Genomic DNA, 13,274 nt, shown 5'->3' with positions numbered 1-13,274 from the left:
CATAGCTTGTTCAGAGCACGAGATAGCAACACCGAAAGTTGAGCTGCAGTACCAAGGAAAGTCGCTAGGGAGGCCAAAAATGTTATCATTACCAGCTTTCATCACACCCGACCAACACACCAAGTATGAAACCAATCCATCTAGCCGTTCTTGAGTTATCTTGTTGACAGAAAAACGCTATTGAAATTATAACCTCCATGACATTTCATGGAGGTTACAAATATGTTTAAATAGTTGAATATCTCAGATGGAAAAAGTTGTCAAAATCTTAGCAGAAAACGGCAACAAAGTCCCCACCCGTAATATAGAATTGACTCCTCCAACAGATGTAAGTCTTACATTGAGAAACGTTCTGTACCAGATTCTTAGACCACATGACACCCAGTCTTTTGTCATCAGAGGTTTCACAACATATTCATATTGAGTCCTATAACAGTTTTGTTAGAGAGTGTTAACATTTTATAACACAAATTTTTGTAATATCTATTTAATAAAGCAGAGCGTCAGAGAGCACCAAATTTCTCTTAACCGAGACGGGGGGTGATATCAGCTTTGTTTCTTCATACTTGTCCTAAATCCATGTGGTCAGAGCGATTGGGTTAGATAGCTGAAGAAAACCGAGTAATTCAGTCGGAATTCTAATGAATGCAATTTATCTTTTTAGTGGAGAAAAGAAAAATTATCCAGTAATTATTCTCTAAGTTCAATTTAAATGCAATAAACTTTAAACCAACATTCTTTGCAGTGTGCATAAGTGCACAGTGTGCATTGAAATATGTCTACCCAAAACAAATATTTCCAACATAAGATCAATACTTATCAAGAAAGGAAAACAAGATGTAGGCTTACCTTTTGAGCGTTCTGGATGTTGGTGTTGATGTATAACCCGACAAAGAGGCAGCACGTAATCAACGTCGCACATAAGATGGCTACTGATGCAACAACGCTCACACGCCGACAAGTTAATCCTGCAATATTTCACAACAGTTTCAAGGCGTTAGTAGAAAATTGAGCCGAAAACAGCCAGATACAGTCAAAATAACAAAAGTATGTTGACAAGGGATACCTTCCCATATACTCCAGTACAAGATCAGTCTAGTAACACTATACATATCACAATTTAAAACAGAAAGGCATCTATGCAGAGCCAAAATACACCAAATTTCTTCTATAGATTTGAAAAAATGAAACATTTGATCTATTGTCTGATCCATATGAATCAAAAACATGATAACGAAACATACTTAATAGGGTTAAGTAATACAAGAGTTTAGAGAGCTCATATCTCCATGAAATACTCTGATTCTGCAAATGTCTTTTACATCTGCATAATCTATGCTTGGTTATGTGCACCTTTAACGAACTTGCACAGGTCAAATTTTGACAATCCAATCATTTAGATTTTATTAGACTTATGGCAGTTTTGCATTAATTATGAAAATCATGAACTTATTTGCATAATGGAGTTCGTTCATTGCGTCGAAGTTTTGTTATTTTCTCCGATTTTTAAAATAATTTTGATATTATGGTAACACGTTACATGAAAAAGTATGACTTAGAAGACGACAAAATACACAAAAGTAAGAAAATTCGTTCTTTATCTTTGAAATTCGTTGAGTATCTTTCGAACCCCGCTGTGACGCCAACTTGACGCAAGTGTAATGACAATGCACATTTACATCACAAGACATCTTCCACTAAAATATCAAGACCATGGCATGTTCTGCTGCAGTACCAAGCTTACATACTAGGAGGTCCAAAATTAAATCTACCTTGACGTTCATCTTGACCCAACACCTACAGTTATGCTGACCACAAAAAATCAAGAAACAAAAGCAGATAAACGAACACGCACACAGAGCCACATTCCAAGCAATATTTCAATTTTTCCTGGAGATAAAAAGTAGACATTTCTTACCGTAAGCTGCTTGTTTGGGAATATTCGGCACGTATAACGGGTTTGACACCAGGACGTTCTCCGGACTTTGAGGCTGTGCACCAATCTCCGGATTTTGAGGCTGTGCACCAATCTCCGGATTTTGAGGCTGTGTAACATTTTCCGAATTTGTAGGATGTGCACAATTCTTCTGTGCATCATCTTGGTGCATCGATGAGTGACACTCAGCTTCTTCATGCGTAAGATTCGGGCACATATACGAAATGATATAAGGTTCTATGGTCTCATTATCTGAGGCGACGTCGACAATATTTGGATGTTGGTTGTTGGTTCTTCGGCGCAGTAACTCATTTTCCTGTCGTAGGACTGTAACAACTATGTCCGCGTTACATCCCTTCAAGTTCAAAGGTCTGTCTTTGCTGTTGCTTAAAGCTGTTTTCGTCTCGTCCAATGTCTCTTTTACCTCCTGCTCTTCTGAATTTGTCTCCAGAAACCCTTTGTGATCCTCGTCTCTGTGCTCGACAGGGCTGATGCTGTTATCCTGTCCGCTTCTATTTGGCGGTAAGATCATCGCCATCTTTTCTCCCGTATTTACGAGAACAGGCCTGGTCACAGGGATTCAGAGAATAACACTGACTACAGGACTCGGCCCCACTTTTGGCGGTTAGATCATCGCCACCTCTTCGCCCGTATATACGAGAACAGGCCTGGCTTCCATCATATCCTCTTCTGACATTTTGTCTATGGGCAGCATTGGTGTGAGCTCTTTGCGATGTAGTCATATGGCAGCTCTTGATAATATGACATACACGTGCCTGATGTGTGGAGGAGGTACCTTCAAGTTATATACTAGCATATTATGGCCTTCGCCTTTTACACCGCCAGACAATCAGGGACTGTTCCCTTGTTCGGTTTGATTTTCCCGATGTATGTAATCCTGTTATTTCACACAGCTTAGTGTTGTTCTGCAGAAGTTGTTATGGCAGAGTCGAAGGATTAAGTTGGATAAGACATTGTACTGATTTTGTTTTTCATGCTGATTGCATTTGCACAACAAGTCTTGTTTTATCCATCTCGTTTTCAATGTGGCCTTTTCATCCGAACATTATAAATGATCAGCGTAAGATACCTATAAGCCCATAGTGTTTGATGTGCACATGGAAATTAGTGATTGTCTTCACTGAGTTTAACCCTTTTTCGGTGTGTCACCCAACGGTTATAAGTCTGGTAGATTCATTCGTAGCTATGGGATGACGACAAGAGACGGTATTCGACCGGTTTCGACTTTATTGTCTTTCTCAAGAATCTGGTAGATTATAGCGCTCAAGACTAGTACGCCTACACAAACGTGCCAAAGTTAAAGAAAGGAAAACCGACTTCAGATAGCAAAATTTGGCAACAACTATCATGTTCAAAACAATCTATGGTGGTTTTCCTCTTTTCCCCACGTATTTGTGGCCAATCGTTGGACCCGTCTTCGGAGAACAGTTTTAACAGCGTTGGTAAACATGGAAGATTTCATCAAGATCGTTTTGTATTTCAACAAATCCACTAAAATGATTTCACGTCGGTTTTGAAATCGTGACGATATGGCGGACTAACAGCTCTTAACAATATGACATATACGAGTCTTGTGTGTGGACTAGACCTAGAACTTGGGTTATATAAAAGTCTGAGCTTTTTACATCAGCACAATGTCTTATCCAACTTAATCCTTCGACACTGCCATAACAACGTTTTGCAGAACAACACTAAGCTGTGTGAAAGAACAGGATTATAAACATCGGGAAAATCCAACCGAACAAGGGAACACACACAAGACTCGTATATTTTCAAGAGCTATTGTTGCCATGGCAACGGGTTTCTGGCTGGCATATTTTCCCAAATTTACTAATTTCAGTTTGAATAATGGGATTTCATAGTTTGATTGCTAGATCGAACTTGTTTATTTATATCATTAACATCCTGTGCAATTGTAAGTTACATTTCTAATTAGACATTCATAATTTATGCTAATTTGATGACGTCATGGGCCAAAATCCAAGATGGCGGACAATGCCATTTTCAACGATAAATACATGTTATTCTTACTCAAATATCGTCAAAATCTTTCATTTTCCCAATCACTTGATCATTTTTACTCCAGTTCTTTTTGGTTTTAGGTTTATATGTGGAAAAAGTCTTATTGTAGAAAATTCAAGCTTGTCGATCCAAGATGGCGGACAAATGACGTCATTTTCTGACGTCATATAGACGTCAGTGTCGTCGTCACTGGCAACAAAAGACTTGGCAGACTTAGACACCAATAAGATAACCTTTATAGTCGTCGTTTTGTTCAATTCATTTAAATATAGCGGAAATTTCATATTTTGACGATTTTAGCCCAAAATATGACATTATGACGTCATAATTACGCCATATTACGTCATAACGACACCAAAATTACAGAAAATAGAAAACTGTACTAGTACATCATCTCCATCAAATTTGGGGATCGTAACCTAAGCCGTTTTGAAATTACGAAGGGGGGGGGTCAAAAGAGACCCCCCCGTCCCAGGAATCCCGAAAAAGCCTGGTCTAGATAGGGCTAATTATTAACAACCGATGTGAAATCACTAGTGGATTTGTTGAAATACAAAACGATCTTGATGAAATCTTCCAAGTTCACTAACATAGCTGAAACTGTTCTACGAAGATGGGTCCAAAAAATTGGCCACAAATACTTGGGGGGGGGAACCGCCATAGATTTTTTTGAACATCGTAGTTAAAGCCAAATTTTGCTATCTCAAGTCGGTTTTCCTTTCTTTAACTTTGACACTTTTGTGTAGGCGTACTAGTCTTGAGCATTTTTAATCTACCAAACTTATGACCGATGTGTGGCACACCAAAAAAGGCTTAAAACAGCTAGTGCAGACAATCACTGGTTTCCATGTTCACATCAAACACTATAGGCTTATAGACATCTTCCTTTAAATTTTCAAATTTATTTGTAATGTTTGGATGAAAACACCAAATTCAAAACCAACGGGATCCAACAAGAGTTGTTGTGCAAATGCAATCAGTATGAAAAACAAAATCAGTACAATGTCTTATCCAACTTATCCTTCGACTCTGCCATAATAACTTTCTGCAGAACAACACTAGTACTAAGCTGTGTGAAAGAACAGGATCACATACATCGGGAAAATCAGACCGAACAAGGGATCCGGAACAGTCCCTGATTGTCTGGCGGTGTAAAAGGCCTAGACTTTCATATAACCTTGAGCTGATCATCCACACACAAGACTCGGATATTTCATATTTTCAACAGCTATTAGTCCTCCATATCATCACGACTTCACAACCGCCGTGAAATCATTTTAGTGGATTTGTTGAAATACAAAACAATCTTGATGAAATCTTCCAAGTTTACCAACGTTGTTTAAACTGTTCTACGAAGATGGGCCCAAAGATTAGCCACAAATACTTGGGGAAAAAATAAGAAACCCGCCATATATTTTTTTGAACATCGTAGTTAAAGCCAAATTTTGCTATTTCAAGTGGGTTTTCCTTTCTTTGACTTTGGCACGTTTGTGTAGGCGTACTTGTATTGAACGTTATAATCTACCAGCCTTATAACAGATCTGTGTTACACCGCAAAGGCTTAGATACAGTGAAGACAATCACTGGTTTCCACTTCAAACTCTATGGGCTTATAGATATCTTTAAAATACCCCCTCAAACCCGCTACAGGATACCCACCTCTAACCTTTAAAATCCATTTATAATGTTCGGATGAAGACACCAAACTCAAAACCATCTGGATCCAACAAGAATTGTTGTGCAAATGCAATCAGCATGAAAAACAAGACCACTACAAATTAATCCCTCGACTCTGTCATAACACCTTTTTGCAGAACACACTAAGCTGTGTGAAAGAACAGGATTATAAACATCGGGAAAATTAAACCGAACAAGGGAACAGTCCCTGATTGTCTGGCGGTGTAAACAGCTCAGACCTTTATATAACCTAAGCTCTAGGTCTAGTCCACACACAAGACTGGTATATGTCATATTTTCAAGAGCTCATTAGTTCGCCATATCGTCACGACTTAACAACCGATGTGAAATCATTTTAGTGGATTTGCTGAAATACAAAACAATCTTGATGAAATCTTCCAAGTTCACCAACGTTGTTTAAACTGTTCTACGAAGATGGGCCCAAAGATTAGCCACAAATACTTGGGGAAAAAATAAGAAACCCGCCATATATTTTCTTGAACATCGTAGTTTAAGCCAAATTTTGCTATCTCTAGTCGGTTTTCCTTTCTTTGACTTTGGCACCTTTGTGTAGGCGTGCTAGTGTTGTTAACGTTATAATCTACCAGACTTATAACAGATGTGTGACACACCGCAAAGGCTTAGATACAGTGAAGACAATCATTGGTTTCCATGTGCACATCAAACTCTATGGGCTTATAGGTATTTTCCGTTAACCTTTCAAATCCATCTTTAATCCACCAGACTTATAACCGATGTGTGACACACCGAAAAAGGCTTAAACACGGTGCAGACAATCACTGGTTCGAATGTGCACATCAAACACTATGGGCTTATAGATATCTTCCGTTAACCTTTAAAATCCATTTATAATGTTCGGATGAAGACACCAAACTCAAAACCATCTGGATCCAACAAGAATTGTTGTGCAAATGCAATCAATATGAAAAACAAAATCAGTACCATGCCGTATCAAACTTAATTCTTCGACTCTGCCATAATAACTTTTTGCAGAACAACACTAAGCTGTGTGGAAGTAAAGGGTTACAAACAACGGGAAACCGATGTGAAATCATTTTAGTGGATTTGTTGAAATACAAAACGATCTTGATGAAATCTTCCAAGTTCACCAACGTTGCTGAAACTGTTCTACGAAGATGGGTCCAAAGATGGACCACAAATACTTGGGAAAAAAGGAAAACCGCCATAGATTGTTTTGAACATGGTAGTTTAAGACAAAGTTTGCTATCTCAAGTCGGTTTTCCTTTCTTTAACTTTGGCACGTATGTGTAGGCTTACTAGTATTGAACGTTATAATCTACCAGACTTATAACCGATGTGTGACACGCCGAAAAGGGATTAAATACAGTGAAGACAATCACTGGTTTCCATGTTCACATCAAACACTGTGGGCTTATAGATATCTTCCGTTAACCTTTCAAAATCATTGATAATGTCCAGATGAAAACGCCAAATTCAAAACGAGCTAGATCCAAAATGTATTGATGTGCAAATGCAATCAGTATGAAAAACAAAATCAGTACAATGTTCTTATCTAACTTAAACCTTCGACTCTGCTAAAACAACATTTCGAAGGACAACACTAAGCTGTGTGAAAGAACAGGATTACAAACATCGGGAAAATCAAACCGAACAAGGGAGCAGTCCCTGATTGTCTGGCGGTGTAAAAGGCGAAGGCCATAATATGCTATATAACTTCTCCACACATCAGGCACGTGTATGTCATATTATCAAGAGCTGCCAGACGACCGCATCGCAAAGAGCTCACACCAAGGCTGTCCATGGACAAAATGTCAGAAGAGGATATGATGGAAGCAAAGGGGGAGGCAAACATGACTGAAGGAAGCGTCTTTAGGCAAGCTGGCAGTGATGGGGATCCCTGCTCTCAGTGTTATTCCATGCATCCCTGCACGCAGGTTTCGTCCGTGAAGTCCTGTAGGCAGTGCTATTCTCTGAATCTCTGTGACCAGGCCTGTTCTCGTATATACGGGCGAATAGGTGGCGATGATCTAACCGCCAAAAGTGGGGCCGAGTCCTGTACTCAGTGTTATTCTCTGAATCCTTGTGACCAGGCCTGTTCACTTATTTACCGGCGAAGAGGTAGCCATGACCAAACCGCCAAAACTGTGTCCGAGGCTAGAAGCGGACAGGATAACAGCATCAGCCCTGTCGAGCACAGAGACGAGGATCACAAAGGGTTTCTGGAGACAAATTCAGAAGAGCAGGAGGTAAAAGAGACATTGGACGAGACGAAAACAGCTTCAAGCAACAGCAAAGACAGACCTTTGAAGGGATGTAACGCGGACATAGTTGTTACAGTCCTACGACAGGAAAATGAGTTACTGCGCCGGAGAACCAACAACCAACATCCAAATAACGTCGACGTCGCCTCAGATAATGAGACCATAGAACCTTATATTATTTCGTATATGTGCCCGAATCTTACGCATGAAGAAGCTGAGTGTCACTCATCGATGCGCCAAAATAATGCACAGAAGAATTGTGCACATCCTACAAATTCGGAAAATGTTACACAGCTTCAAAATCCGGAGATTGGTGCACAGCCTCAAAATCCGGAGAATGGTGCACAGCCTCAAAATCCGGAGAACTTCCTGGTGTCTAACCCGTTATACGTGCCGAGAATTCCAAAACAAGCAGCTAACGGTAAGAAATGTCTACTCTTTATATCATGACAAAATGGAAATATTATTGGGGGGGGGGGGGTGTTTGTGTGTGTGTGTGTGTGTGTGTGTGTGTGTGTGTGTGTGTGTGTGTGTGTGTGTGTGTGTGCGTGTGTGTGCGTGTGTGTGTATGTGTGTTTGTTTCCGGATTCATTTTTGGTCAGCATAACTCAAAAACCTCTTTGTGGATTGCAATGATATTTGTTGTGTCGGTAGGTGTTGAAAAGATCATGGTCAAGATTCATTTTGAGGCCCCAAGTAACCTTGGTACTGCAGCAGAACTCACGTTTTGTATCTTTTCACCTGGACATATCATGGTCTTGATTTTTTGAAGGCAGATATCTTGTGATGTTTTCAAAGACGTGGTGTGTGCTTGGTCCCCCTAGCAGCTTGCTCTGGATCTGCAGGGGCGTTTGTGTCACAATCTTCCGAGGAGAATAACGGTACAAAAGAAAAGGCATATTTTCATGATATTTAGTATGCAGGTATCTTAGGTAGAAGGTGAACACAACAAAGTGGAAATCATGCAAAATAGGAATCATTTGAATATTTCATTATGAAAATCTATACAGTGTTTCCCATTATAGGACTCAAATTCATGTGACCGAGAGTGCGCATGTGGCCTATGCAGTTCCAGGGAGGCAAAAATTAGCAATCATTTATTCTGAAAATGTCCATAATTTTTTGTAATCAATGCAAAACTTTCATTATTCTATTGTAGATGATTGGATTGTCAACATTGTGATCTATGTATTATTATATTACTAAGTTTGTTAAAGGTTCACATAACAAAGCATGCATTATACAGATGCGAAAGTAATTTTCATAATCAGAATATTTCATGAGATATGAGCTCTCCGAATTCTTGTTGATAAAAAGCATTACTTACCCCCCGTTTCATATGCTTTCTTATCATGCTTTTATTTTCAAACTAGGAAATGACATACATGTGGATCTGACAATGGATGAAAATTTGATTTTTTTTCAAATCCTATAGAAGAAATTTGGTGTAATTTGGTTCTGCATAGATGCCTTTCTGTTTTGAATTAAGTATAGTGTCACTGGTGCCCTCGTACTGGAAAAAAAATAAGCAGGAAAGATGAATCTGGTCAACATTATCTCAAAGTTTATTATTTTGCCTTGCTGTTTTCGGTTCAAGATCTCTGCCAACGCCTTGAAACTGTTGTGAAATTTTGCAGGGTTAACTTGTCGGCGTGTGAGCGTTGTTGCATCAGTAGCTATCTTATGTGCAATGTTAATCACGTGCTGCCTTTTTGTCGGGTTATACATCAACACCAACATCCAAAATTCTCAAAAGGTAAGCCTAAATTTTGCTTTTTTTTAAAATATAAATCACTCTTTTTATTGTTTATAAACAACATAATTTTACAGAAAGAAAGTCGTGGCAAACATACAGAAAATAAATGCACATGTGTAACAACAAAACTGAAACTTAAAATCCAAGAACAAGGAGTATGATCATAAAATGCCGTGAGTACCCCTATCATTGTACAGGAAAATAATGGAAATTAACTTGATAGAACAATATGTAATTTTGCTTTTCTTTGTTGATAAGCATTGATATATAAGTATTTTGAAACTTTTTTTCTGTTTTGGGGAGATATATTTCAATGTAAAACACTATGCACACTGCCATCAAATGTTGGTTTCAAAGTGCGTTTAAGTTCAACTTAGAAAATGATTTCGGGATTTTGTTTACTCTTTTCCACTCAAAAAAATAAATTGCACTAATACAAATTTCGTCTGAAATCCTTGAATTTTCTTCAGCTATATGACCCGAACACTTTGAACACATGGAATTATGACAAGTGTGAAGTTAAATGTCGTTGGTGGCTCATATCGCCCCCCGTCTCGGGAAAGAGATCTAGAATGTTGGTGGGCTCTGGTGTAGATGACCTACGTTACTAATCTTACCAAACATTCATGTTATTCAAAATGTTAACACCCTAACAAAACTGTGAGCCACTGGAATTCACATGAATATGGTGTGAAATCTCTGATAACAAAAAACTGGATGACCTATGTTCCAAGAATCTGGTAGAGAACGTTTAGTTTCTCCAATGTAAGATTTACATCTGTTGGTGGAGTCAATTCTATGTTACGGCGAGAGTTTGTAGCCGTTTTTTGCCATTCTACCTGAGATATCTAAATATGAAAAAAAATTAATTTGTTTGACTTTCAAAATAATCTACACAGTATTTTCACATGCTAGAGGAGTTCTAACGTAGATTACGTTATTTTATATTACAGTAGTTTATAATATACATCATAGATTCACCATTTATTGTAACATGTCATTACATTTTGTAGTGATTCAGTGGCATGATAATAATTAAAAGCAATTCACATATTCTAGAAATATACACCTGCAGACAATAAAACCAGCTTAGCACCTACTTTCTATGGGCTATCTACCATTTGAAAAATGATTCAAATTCTTAGACAGATTCTCATAAATGTTGTATTTGTGTATTGAATTCCCGTAACAGGCTTTGGCTGATAGTGGTGGATTCGGGGGTACAAGATTAACATCAACTTCCGGGAACATGCAAGAGGCCACAATGTCTGCGATCTCTAACAGCTCCCAAGGTGATTTGATTTAGCATTAAATTGGGTAGGCTAAGGAGAGACAACATGTAAATTATGTGTTGCTACATTTAGAGTTACTTCATGTTTACAATTAATGAATTGCTGAATATAATCTTTAAATTATTACCATCCATAACTTTAAAATTGAAATACACATGTATTAGTTGAACATAACAACATTATGTTACACTCAATCAGGCCGAAATTTTGTTAAAGTATATCCTATGTATGTATGTGTGTATGTATATGTATGAATAAACCTACCATTCTATTCGAAGTTCATAAAACTTGAATGTTCAGTGACCAAGCTGATGAAACATATAGAAAGAATAGATGAAACTTATATGAAATAATGTATTCAGTTAAAGTTACCACACGAACCTTACAATCCAATCTGTTGTGCTATCTGTAGCTTCTACAAATAAGGAAGACCCCTTAGAGACGCCATACCACACGCCATCTACAACGATGCTAACGAATTTTACATCAGCAAGGATGTCCACCCGCCAAACGACTAGTACTATTCCCTTTGGCACAAGCAAACCGGAACCGGACCTTTACACCAATGGTGTCGTCACACCGACACCAGTCACCTACAAGGGTAAGCCATCTTCAACAAAATGATCATGTAATATTTTAATATTTGATTAACAATTGTATGTGGCGTTGTCTAATCTACCCACCAGTTTATAGGAGTGGTGGCTTCTAAGCTAATTGTGATGATGAAGCTAATTGTTTTTTTTACACTGAATGGGACTGTAATGACTGAATGTCTAGGATAATAATTACATCTAATTATAACTGCATGATATAGTATAGTAAAAAAAGTTGACAATTCTAGCTTACTCCGTGTCAACATCAAATATTGATTGCTAATATCTTAAAATATATGTTTCTTCGGTTTTAAGTTCCATGGCCAATTGTATCATTACAGAAAGCCGTACCAGAATCGTGAACTCGAAGAAGAAGATCACTTTCGGTGGGAAGGGAAAAGGCCCAGGGAAGTTTAAAGGTTTTACTAAAGTGGTTGTGTCAAGATACAATGAAATATTTGTAGCTGATGGAGGCAACAGTCGGATCCAGGTCTTCGGCATGAACGGGACCTTTCTCCGCCTCTTCCCAGCGGTAGTACCCGGTGTAACTGCAAAAACGATTTACCCTACCGATGTCACCATTGACGGAAAGGGAAATGTATGGGTAGTGGGTTTCGTCGTTGACTCAAAGCGTCGGGAAAAATGTGTGTTAGTTAAGTACAATCGAGAAGGTCAACCCGCACTCAACAGCGCAAACTTGCTACCATGCACATATAAATACTTGGTAAGCGCTACCTTTGACGCGGTTAACAACAAAGTCATTGTTGCTGCGGACACTGATATCTATATCTTTTCACCAGACGACTCCTTGTATGATAGAAGGTTCAAATCATTGAAGTTAGCAAGGTGCGTTACATCGGACAAAGAAGGTAATATAATTACGGCAGAAGGGGTTGGAGTTCACGTGTACAATCACACTGGACATCTGCTGTTCAGGATCCTATGGAAGGCAAAAGGCATGGGTATTGATTATCCACAAGGTGTCTACAGAGACAGTTTGGGGAACATCATCATAGGGAGCGTGGCACACAGGGTAGACATGTACAGATACAATGGGACGTATGTCCGCACCGTCGTTGAGGTTAGATTACCATGGGACATTGCTGTAGGACCCGACGGACAGTTGGTGGTGACTACAAGGAAGACCAAAAACCTTGTAACAATTTTTCCACGCCATACTTTGATGCCGTAATTACCTTTGCCAAGAAGGTCTACTTGTTTTCAGTAGCATCCGTGTGTCTCTCCGTCTATAAAGATGATAACTAGAGAAGGCATGGATTGTCTTGATGAATAATTGGTCAATGTTGAGAAGACCTCAAAGCAATTAGACTTTGGGCCTCCTATCGACTTTCTATGGTACTGCAGCGGACCTATCTACTTTGATATATCGTGTTTTGGACGAGCATGTGGTCCCTTTGTACCGATAGGAGGCGGATCAGTAGATAACGATTTCTGACTGTGAGTAAACTCACCATAAAAAGGCTTAAGGCCCTAGAACACAAATGGAAATCTGCATTGGCGATAATGTAAAAAAATAAGTAGTAAGTTCAGGATGTCATAATCTCATCCGTGAACATTCCAGGTCATACGAAATCATCCCACACATCAGCTTGCTATCTCAAGTGTCCAAAAGTCTGATTTTTAAAGATTCCAATCAGTGAAACTTACCGCAGCTGTCAAATATACCACCATCTTGGCTTCTCATGACGTTAC

The sequence above is a fragment of the Branchiostoma floridae genome, chromosome 12 (assembly GCF_000003815.2).
Source record: "Branchiostoma floridae strain S238N-H82 chromosome 12, Bfl_VNyyK, whole genome shotgun sequence".
NCBI lineage: Eukaryota > Metazoa > Chordata > Leptocardii > Amphioxiformes > Branchiostomatidae > Branchiostoma > Branchiostoma floridae.
This window is presented reverse-complemented; position numbering follows the sequence as displayed.